General features: G+C 35.5%; 1 non-coding gene across 1 annotated transcript; it reads left to right on the top strand.

The window, feature by feature from the left end:
- The first annotated feature begins 9,798 nt into the window (after positions 1 to 9,798).
- Positions 9,799 to 9,905, top strand: LOC140851336 (small nucleolar RNA R71). The gene has a single exon (XR_012134088.1). It is a non-coding gene; the product is annotated as a small nucleolar RNA R71 (small nucleolar RNA).
- Positions 9,906 to 11,898: the final 1,993 nt, after the last annotated feature.

Here is an 11,898-nt window from a genome sequence, read left to right as displayed (position 1 = left end):
AGGGACGCCCCAAAAGGGAGGACGTGTGGGACGCCCAAGGGGAGGACAAGGGCAGGAGAAGAGAGGGCATGGGGGGTCTCCAAAGGTGGCGTGGGGCTGCTGGTTTTATGCTCTAGAGACCTTAGGAGAGGTCTCTTTAAATAGGCAAAAAGATTGAATCCTATTCAATCTCATAATACAAGTCCTACTTGCATGAGGTTTCCTAATAACTTAAGTTATTCAACTTCCATTAGGAATCCTATTAGGCGCCAACTCTTGAAGTCCTTGCACCCACATAAACACACTCCAAAGTACACCCAAGGGATGCCCCATATAAGATCAAAAAGTCCTCTAATCATGGGACACACCCAACTTGATCAAATCAAGATGGCGCTTAAAAATAACTTTCAAAAAAATTAATTAGGGACTTGCACCCTTAATTCATTTGATCTAAAATCTTAGACACCTAACAATTGAAGTCCAATGAATCTAATTTATTTAGGTTATTAACAGGTAATTAAGTTTAAATTATCTTATCAAATAAGAAATCCAAACATAAAGAAGAAATTGGGTCAACCATTTGCTAGCAAGATTATCTTGAATCCAATCGAATTTCTCTAAACCCAATTGACACTTCATAAGCTCAATTGCTAATTTCAGGCCTAATCTCTTTATTGTGTGACCCCATAGATTTAATTCTATCTGGTAGTGAGATATACAATGATTTCTATCAAAATATCATTGAAATTCTTTTCAATGGATCAGAATAGTTCTACTCTAACTCATCAAGAATTGTCGATCTAGAACAATCCTAGTGAGCTCTCACAATCCACCAGTGACACCAGCAGTATATAATGGCAACCCAGTAGAATCAAAATGAATCTTTAAGTATAGTTAACGTGTGATTCAGTCCCTCTATCATGAGTCCCAACTAGATGGCAAGTCATGGATAAATCATCAAACCTCAACATCAGTCATATGATAGATCCGATCAGCTCAAGTCCAATTATAATTTCTATGAAAACTCCTTTCCATGAATCACACTACTGTGGCTATAAATATTTGGACTTAGCTTCTCAAATCTCATAAGACTACTCCTCTCTATCAAGGTTAATAGATTCCATCTTGATGCATACCCAACTCTTACAATGGATCAATTGTCGCCAACATCCACTACAAGAGCTCATTGAGATTCATATTTATGTGTCAGTCAAACTCCAGCATCCTCAATGTGAATAGTAGTACCATCTCAAGTCAAAAGATCATTCACACAACTACAGCATCGAGATAATCACTAACGATCGAATAGAAATCCAAGTGACCTCTCGTATGATCACGTTTAGTACTAGTTGTTCTCTAACAACTATTCGCACTCGTCGTCCAGTATCTCTACACTATAAATTAGAGACTCATCTATCCCAAAGAAAATGATCTGTGTGTCGATCTATCCAGATCGATCACCATCTTCATGATGATTTTATGATCGGGAGCATTTAGAAATTAAATACATGTCTCTAATTCTCAACACTTTGAGAATATATATCAAAAGTTAATTTCACCGACGATTCAAGGACACATCACACTTGAATAAAAAATAAACTTATCCTTTTATTGATCAAATCAATGTATAAAGTATAAAATTGTATCCCAGATTTATTACAATGTGTCAGCCATATTGGCTTCTAGGACATACATCTAACAATCTTCCACTTGGACTAAAGTCAATTGGCGACTAATCTAAGTTCCATCTTCTCAAGGTGGACTTCTATTTTCGACTGGCTCAATTGCTTTGTCAGTGGATCTACCACGTTGTCCACAGAGTCTACTCTTCGCACTTTGACATATTTTTTTTCGAGATAGTCGCGTATGATATGATACCGCCATTTGATGTACTTTGATTTCTGATGAGACCTCGGCTCCTTAGCAAGTGCTATGGCTCCATTGTTGTCGCAGTAAAGTGGTATGACATCCGATGTCATAATCTCAAGTTTCACGATAAACTTCTTGAATCAGAAGCCTTTCTTTATAGCATCTGAAGCAGCGACATACTCAACCTCTATGGTTGAATCCACTAGGATGGGTTGCTTGGAACTCTTTCAACTGACTGCACCACCATTGCAAACGAACACATTCTGACGTAGACTTTCAATCATCAGTATCAGACATGAAGTCTGAGTTAGTATACCCCTCGACTCATAATTCTGAATCTCCTCCAAAGATCAAGAATAAATTCTTAATCCTTCTCAAGTACTTAAAGATATTTTTCATAGCTATTCAGTGCTCCTCATCTGGATTCGACTGATACCTGCTCGTGACACTCACAGCAAGGACAATATCAGGTTGAGTACACAACATGGCATATATGAGGCTTCTTATGGCTGAGGTATAAGGAATCCTACTCATACGCTGAATTTTCTCAAATATGGTCGGACACATCATCTTGAAAAGATTAATACCATGCCCAAGAGACAAAAGTTCTCTTTTAGAGTTTTTCATGCTGAACCTCTTTAGCACCTTCTCTATATACAACTTTTATGATAGGCCTATAATCCGTTTAGGTCTATCCCTATAAACCTTTATTTTAAAAATATAGGATGCTTTCTCTAGATCTTTCATGGAGAATTCTTTGGAGAACCATCTTTTGACCATGGTCAGCATGGGAATATCATTCCTAATGAGAAAAATATCATCCACGTACAATATGAAGAATATTATTGCACTCCCACTGACCCTTTTGTATACATATGGTTTCTCTTTATTTTTGATAAAATCAAATGATTTGATTACCTCATCAAAATGATGATTCCAACTCCGAGAAGCTTGCTTTAATCCGTATATGGACCTTTGCAGCTTTCAAACTCTGTGATCACCATCACCATATGTGAAACCCAAAGGCTGCTCCATATAGATATCTTCCTCAAGATATCCATTCAGAAAAATAGTTTTCATATCCATCTACCAGATTTCATAATCATAGTAAGCTGTAACAATAAGCAGAGTATGGATGAATTTCAGCATGGCTACGGACGAGAAGATTTTTTAATTATCAATGTCCTCACGCTAACTGTAACCTTTTGCCACAAGCCTAACTTTATAGATTTCTACCTTACCATCGATACCTATTTTTTTTTTATAGATCCATTTACACCCAATGGATACGACACCCTCAGATGGATCTACTAAGGTCCAAACTTGGTTCAAGTGTATCGAATCAATTTTTGACTTCATTGCATCTAACCATTTTTAAAAATTGATGTCAGACATCGCCTCGTCAAAGGTATTGGATCATCACCATGATTTCTATCTCTCATAAGGAATATTTTCTTTACTTCCTCCGTAAACATACCCATGTACTTTTCAAAAAGTCGGGAGATTCTGCTAGATCTACGAGATGATAGAGGAACGTCAACTACTTGCTCATGAATAATGGGTTTCTGAGGATCTATAGCTCTTTACTCTTCAGAGATCTTCTCTTCGAGCTCAACTAACCTCCCACTGCCACCATCCTGGATAAACTATTTTTTGAGGAATATGACGTTTCGACTCACAATCACATTATGATCTTGTGAAAAGTAGAAGTAGTATCCGATGGATTCTTTTGGATACCCTATAAAATGAGCTATAATAGATCTATTCTCTAACTTATCAGCCATCGGTCTCTTGACATAGGCAGAACATCTCCAAGTCTTAAGATAACCTAGATTCGACTTCTTACCATATCATATCTCATACGATGTGGTAGGAATAGACTTTGATAAAATTTTATTCAATAGGTGAATGGTGGTTAACAAGGTTTATCCCCAAAGATATAAAGATAGATCAATGAAGCTTATCATGGACCTGATCATATCCAGTAGGGTTCTATTCCTTCTTTCGAATACCCCGTTAAGCTGAGTAGTTCAGGAGGAGTCCATTGAGAGACTATACCATTGTTCTTAAGATATCTCAAAATTTTTTGACTAAGATATTCACCTCCTCGATCAAATCAAAGAACCTTAATGGGTTTATCAGTTTATTTTTTTACTTCATTTTTAAATTTTTTAAACTTTTCAAAGGCTTTAGACTTGTGTTTCATCGGATACACATATCCATACCTAGACAAATCATCGATAAAAGTAATGAAATAGCTATAACCACCCCTGATCTGCATATCAAATGATCCATACACATCGGTGTATATCAGGATAAATAACTCAGTGGCCCTTTCCCCATGTCCTACAAAGAATAACTTGGCCATCTTTCCTTAAAGGCAAATTCACAAGCTAGATATGACTCTGGGTTAGGAGAGCCAAGGATCTCATTCTTTTTTAGTTTGTTTATCCTGTCTTCTCCAATATGGCCAAGTCTATGATGCCATAAGTACTTCTGGTTAATTTCATCTCTGAATCTCTTTTGACCTACGGCACTCACTATTTACTCATTCAGATTCTATTCGTATTAACATGCAAGTGATATAGACTGTCAATTAAAAGATCTCGTGCAACCAATTTATTTCATAAATAAATGAAACAAAAGTCTTTATTAAAATTAATTTCAAAACCTTCCTATGCTAGCATAGACATGAAAATCAAATTTCGACTAGCTACAGAAATATAATAACAGTTTTTTAAATCTAATCTAATACTAGACGATAAGCGAAGAGGATAAGTGCCAATAGCTTCTATAGTAACTTTTACTCTATTACCGATCTGAAGTATAATGTCACCTTCCCTCAACCTCCTACTTTCTATTAGACCCTGCATTGAAATACATATATGAGCACTCGAATCAGAATCCAATACCCAACTAGAAGTAGAAAAAATCACAAGGTTAGATTCAATTATGAGCATATCTTTCGAAGATTTATCACCTTTTTTGATCTTTAGGCTCTCCAGGTAGAGTGGACAGTTTCTCCTCTAATGGCCTTCAGCATCATAATAGAAACACTTTTCCTTTGCTTCAGCCTTTTTAGAAACTTCTTTCTTTAGCTTGCTCTCTTTCTTCTGCTTCTTAGCAGATTTTATCTTCTTCTTTCTAGTAGATTTTTTTTTGAAAGAAGTCCGCTCCACAGCAAGAACAGTACCCCTTGAACTCTTCAAGGTTCCTTCCGTAGTGACCAACATATTGACCAGTTCAGGTATAGTGCAATCGAGCTTGTTCATATAAAAATTTATAATAAATTGACTATATAAACTCGTAAGGGATTGAAGGATCAAATCTATCTGTAATTCCTTTTATATTTCAAGTCTGAGCTTCTCAAGCTCCTCAATGTCCTTAATCACTGTCATACAGTGCTCATAGATAGACTGCCCTTCGTGCATCTTCAAGTTAAAGAGTCTCTTGGATACTTTGAAGCACGTAGTATGGCTCTGCTCACCATACAACTCTTTTAGATGAGTGATCATAGTCTTGACAGTAGGTATATGCTCATGCTGGCTTTGCAACTTATTTGACATAGATGCCAGCACATAGCACTTGATCCGACTATCTTCATCTGTCCACTTTTCAAAAGTAGCTCTTTGTTCGACAGTAGGATAGTTTGGTAACACTATGGGTTCCTGATCGAGTACATGACTTAATTTTTCTGAGGTCAGGATAATCCTGAGATTTCTGAACTAGTCTTTGTAATTAGTTTCGGTCAAATGATTGGTTTCAAGAATGCGGGTTAGAAGATTCGAGACTGACATTGTTTAACTGCGAGAGTAGAGATTCAAGTTAAACTTTTATACTTTAATATTATATTTATTTCTAGAGACTTTAAGATAGAAATAATGACTCTCACTAATTTTTTGGATCCCTCCACTCTTAGGATGGAAAACGAAAATCCTAATGCGATAAAAGATTTCTAGTAAGTGCTGCAGTCTCACCGATGTCATGCACGTTACCTAACAGTTATTGATAATATGTACATCGATACGTAGGCAATTCTTTGTCCAGATGCTTTTCTAAGCATATTGCAGCGACTTGGTCTCTAAGTCATGTGGGCTCACCTAACAGTTATTGATCACACTCCTTAGTTAAGCTCGATCCACCATTCACAAGCAGATGCAAGGCCGTCATTGGATCCCTCACCTAACAATTATTGGGTCCAACCCCATCCTTATTCTGGAGCAACTTTTTGCTAATAGAGTGACTGCGTGTTCTCGGTGTAACTGAACCACTATAACCTGCTGAAAACAATCAACACCAGTAGCACACCCGCACATCTACAATGATAAAAGACCTATAGACTTAATATTTGGAGGAAGATTTAGATTTAGATCTTATCTAATCAGTCATCATATGATCGATCTAATTGGTATGGGCTAAACCAAACCGTGAAGCAACCTTATTGAAGACTCAATCTTCCAAATTGGCCAGATTAGTGGAGATCGGTGGGGATCCCCCGTTGCTTCTCTTAGATATCAATAAATTAATCAGATAAGCTAATGAAATCAATTAAATAATTATTTCTTAATTACTTATCTTAGACACCAATAGATCAATTAGTCCAAATAAGTTAACTCAAATGAATCGAGCTCAAACCATCGAGCTAAATTAGATCCTTAGATTAATCGATTCTACATATGAGACTCAATCAATTTGATCAACAATAATTGCATGATCATATAACTTAATTGATCTAACCCACATCAATACTTGACTCAATTTAATCAATTACTTAATCAAATTAGACCCATATGATCAAAAATCTTAGATGCAATCCTATTACATGATCTAATTTTTTATTTTTTTATAACCAAAATCCTCATGCATAAACATAAATTTTAAATTTTAAAATCAAATTTTAGATCTAAATTCTTTACATGTAAGGTAAGTTTTAAATCATAAAAATAATTTTCAAATTTAACATACAAATATATATCTCATATATGCATGTAAAATTCAGATCTAAATAAAATTTAGATCAATACATGATATCATATATCTCACATACTAATCATGAATTATATTGAAAATAATTTTATGATCTAAATATACAATCACATATCTCATATATGAATCATGAATCAGATCATATAAAATTTGAAGTTTATGCATGCATTTACATATCATATGAACATGAATTAGAAACCGTTTTAGATCAAAATTCAGATCTATGCATGCTTTAATATATCAATTATATATTCTAAAAAAAATTTAAAATAAAATTTTAGATTCAAAAATTTATCAATACATCTCATGCATCAAAGAAAAATTAGATTTTGAAACTCTTTTCAAAATATTTATGTCAATTTCATGCATATAAAATCCGTAGCTCTGATACCACTGTTGAAATTTATGTGTTGGGGCATGCATGTGTGTTTCAAAATTTTATTTTTTAAATATCATAATAAAATAGAAGATTAAAATATGTTTTAATCCTTCTGATGTATGCATAAAAATAGAAACCACAAGAATCTAATTCACATGCTGAAATTGACATATGCTGAAATTTAACATATGATCGAATCACATATCTGTTTTGTAATTTTTTTCATTAAATCTAAATTTAAAAGAGAAGAGGCTCTCTCTTAATCATACAAATATCCAGCCTCTATAGGTATCCACTTAAAATCAGCCTGGAATAGTCCTCTTCAAGTTGAATTTTTTTTTTTAAGAAAATTCAGCCTGCTGAATCTGAACAAAGCTTGGATTGCAATCAACTCTTGATCTCTTTTCTTAATCTTCTTTTTCTCTTCTTCTCTTGCCTTTCTCCCTGGCTTTATGCTACTACCAAACATCAGGAACCAGCAATAGAAGGGATGCCCAACAACCTTGGGCATGAGGAAGAAGGGACGCCCGAAAAGGGAGGACGTGTGGGACGCCTAATGTGCAAATCTTAAAATTTGTAAATAAAATCGCAAGCGCACGGTGTGCAGAGTAGCACGACCAGCGAGTATGAGTCGATCCCACAGAGACTTGGTTTAAAAATGATTTTCAAATCTATGCTTAAGCGAGCTTTAACAAAAATCAAAAGTCGAAAGTTGTTTGCTAAAGACAATAAAACTAAGGATCTAGGGTTTTTGAATCCACTAGATCTAGATTAGGGAATTCTACCTAGAATTTTTCTTATTGATCCTAACGACTACTCCTCTTGTCTTTCCCAAGCATAGATTATGAAGGGACTAAGGCCCAACGATAACCCATCAAGATTCTTTACAGGGGAGTAGTAACTAGGATCCCTTAGGATTTTCTCCTCCTATGCATTGAATCAAGCATGAACTATGAAGGGACTCTGACCCAACTATAGTTCATCAAAAATTCTTGACAAAAGAGGAAGAAAAAGAAACCCTAAGAAAAAGAAAGAATCCTATGTAAAATTCCTACTCATGATCTAGCTTCATCGCAAACCCTAGAAGGGATGCTTAGCTAGACATGATCTAAATCTACTTGCAAAATTTAAATGCAGAAAAATAAACTACCCTAATTTCATAAATTAAACTATCCTAATTGCATAAATTTAAACTGCATAATTTAAACTAACTTAATTGCATAAAATTAAATTGCATAAATTAAACTATCCTAATTGCAAGAAAAATAAATTGCATAATGTAAAGAGATGAAATTGCATAAAAATAAGATTTTATATAAAAAAATTTATTACAAAAATCTCAAAGCTCGAGGCTTGAGAAGAGAGCTAAAAACCCCACTATCTAGGGTTACAAGCTTGATCGGAAAGAAGAATACATAAAACAAGGGCCTTTGGAGGCTTTTTATAGGCATTTGGGGGTTATAAGGTTTTCAAAACTTTAGATGTGGGACTAAGAGGTTTTAGAGGGTTGTTAGGGGGGTTTATGGTGCGCCGATGGGTCCATGGTCCATGCGCCTGTTGCTGTGGACCAGGCAGCTAATCAGATCACCAAATCAGTTAATTTTTGACCAATTTTGATCTGATTTGACTCGAGTTTGACCCAATTGAGTCTTCTTTCTTCATTCTTCAATTCCTGGGTCAATTTAACTCTGTTTTGCATAAAATTTACGCCGTTGGAATCCTCTTTCTTTGTTCTTTCTATTTATTTTCCTGATCTTAAGGTATGAATGGCATTTACACCATTAACTTGGTTTCCTTGTTGGGGTCGTGGACCATTTTGGTTCCTAGGATTTGGCTCAGGTTGGCTAGGTAACCTACCATGTTCTCGTTCACTAATGGTCGAAGCCAGCTGACTTACTTGCATTTCCAGATGGGCTATAGCTTGGGTGTTATTATTTATGAGTTGACTCGTGGTTTGCATAAAGCTGGTATGTGTCTTCATCATGGCTTCTAGGCTTTTTTCTAAAGAGGTAATTTTCTTGTCATTATCATGGAAGCCTGGCGGGTTGTTCATCACTGGGTTGGACCTTAGATTTTGCTGATTGAAATTTGGATTACCTACATTAGGATTCTGGGACCATGAGAAATTCGGATGATTCCTCCAACCTGGGTTATATGTGGGTGCATAAGGATTGTTCAATGGTCCTTGATAGGTGGCATTCATCTGTGCACACTCATTCGAGTAGGAACATTCTTCTAAGACATGGTCTGGTGCATTGCACCCTTTACACATGGGTGCAGATATTTGATTTACATTGGCTGGTCTCTGTAATTCTAAGGCTTCCAATCTACGTGTTAAGGTTGCAATCTTGGCCTCTGATGCTAGGGTTGGTTGAATTTGATGCATTCCTCCTCTTGAAGGTGTAGCTTTATCAGGTTCCCTAGTTGTTTCCCACTGTAAATTTTTCTCGGCTAGGTCTTCTAAGAATTGCCAAGCTTCAGTAGTTTCTTTGTCCATAAATTGGCCTTGGCACATGGACTCTAGCATGGTTCTTGAGTTTGAATCTAACCCCTCATAGATGATCTGGCATAGTCTCCAAGTTTCTATTCCATGGTGTGGGCATTGGGTCAAAAGATTCTTGAAACGATCAAAGTACTTCCAAAATGATTCACCAGCTAGTTGGTAAAATTGATTTATTTCATTCCTAATCCTAGCTGTTTTATGATGGGAGAAATATTTTTTTAAAAATGTTCTCACAAAGCCCTCCCAGGTAGTGACAGAATAGTTTGGCAGACTATAAAGCCACTTCTTAGCATTGTCCTTAAGGGCAAAGTTGATTAATCTAAGTTTGACCTCATCCTCTGTTAATTACAGTTTCATGGTTGCACATACCTCCTCAAATTCTCTAATAAATATATAAGCATCCTCTAATCCTGTGAATTTTGGAAGCATATTTATGATTTGAGGTTTGATTTCAAAATTGTTAGCTGTGGGTTGTGGCAACCTGATACAAGATGGTTAGATGGAGCCAACTGGATAACACAAATCCTTAAGGGTCATGGGTTGGATTGGTTCAGCCATTGGAACAACAGGAATTGACTCAATCCTAACTAGACGACTCGATACTCTTCTCCACACACGAGGTGTACGGTTCTCGATGTTTATACAATTTTTTTTTATAAAATTTTTATGTATAAGAAAAAGAAAGAGAAAAAATTCTAAAGAGAAGATCCTAAGGAGTCCTAAATCTAAAGAAAAGTAACCAAATTAATTTAAATTTTAATATTTTTTTTTTCAAACAAGTGAAACAATAAATTAAACTCAATCTATCCTAGGGTTAACCTAAATCTAGACAGCTCCTAACTGTTCCAAGATGACCCTTCAAACCTTCCAAGTGGAGATTGATCAACTAGTTAGCCAGGTAAGTATAAGAGGTGGGAGGTTCACTCATCGTTGCCTTTCTAGACACCAAACGAGTTGGTCAGGCTAGCAACTGAACCAATTTAACAAACCACCCTCAGGGACTTGCCTAGACACCAACTAATCAAACAACTCAAACTTGGTAGAACTCTTAGGGTTCCTTGTCCTATTGAGCTCGAATTCCTTAAGATTGACGTCTAATTGATTTTAAGATTAAAAGTCTAGGTAATGCAATATGATGGAGATGGTTTTTGGGCTAAGGAAGGGTAATAAAATCTCCACCTTATCTTGTTAATGGGTTGATGCCCTTAGATTAATTATGAAAATGCAAATGCAAATAAACAAGATGACCAAGAATGTAAAAGATTTTAATTTAGAATTTTTTTTTTATTTTGATATTTTACTTCACGATTATGAAATATCTTTTGTTTTGTTTTATTTTTTTTTTTTGTGATTAAGTAAATTCAAATGATTAGGTCTAAAAGCAAAAGTAATTAACTAAAAATAATAAAAGAGAAATTAGAAGCGTACCTGAGTTTTCCAGCAATCACCAACTAAATATAGAAACCTAAAAGAAAAAGAAAGAGAGTTATAACGCACGAAGAACAAATATTTGAAAACAATTTAAAACGCCAAATCCCCGGCAACGGCGCCAAAAATTTGATGTGCAAATCTTAAAATTTGTAAATAAAATCGCAAGCGCACGGTGTGCAGAGTAGCACGACCAGCGAGTACGGGTCGATCCCACAGAGACTTGGTTTAAAAATGATTTTCAAATCTATGCTCAAGCGAGCTTTAACAAAAATCAAAAGTCGAAAGTTGTTTGCTAAAGACAATAAAACTAAGGATCTAGGGTTTTTGAATCCACTAGATCTAGATTAGGGAATTCTACCTAGAATTTTTCTTATTGATCCTAACGACTACTCCTCTTGTCTTTCCCAAGCATAGATTATGAAGGGACTAAGGCCCAACGATAACCCATCAAGATTCTTTACAGGGGAGTAGTAACTAGGATCCCTTAGGATTTTCTCCTCCTATGCACTGAATCAAGCATGAACTATGAAGGGACTCTGACCCAACTGTAGTTCATCAAAAATTCTTGGCAAAAGAGGAAGAAAAAGAAATCCTAAGAAAAAGAAAGAACCCTATGTAAAATCCTTACTCATGATCTAGCTTCATCGCAAACCCTAGAAGGGATGCTTAGCTAGACATGATCTAAATCTACTTGCAAAATTTAAATGCAGAAAAATAAACTACCCTAATTTTATAAATTAAACTATCCTAA

Source organism: Elaeis guineensis, chromosome 8 (genome assembly GCF_000442705.2).
Source record: "Elaeis guineensis isolate ETL-2024a chromosome 8, EG11, whole genome shotgun sequence".
In the NCBI taxonomy this organism is placed as follows: domain Eukaryota; kingdom Viridiplantae; phylum Streptophyta; class Magnoliopsida; order Arecales; family Arecaceae; genus Elaeis; species Elaeis guineensis.
This window is presented reverse-complemented; position numbering and strand designations above follow the sequence as displayed.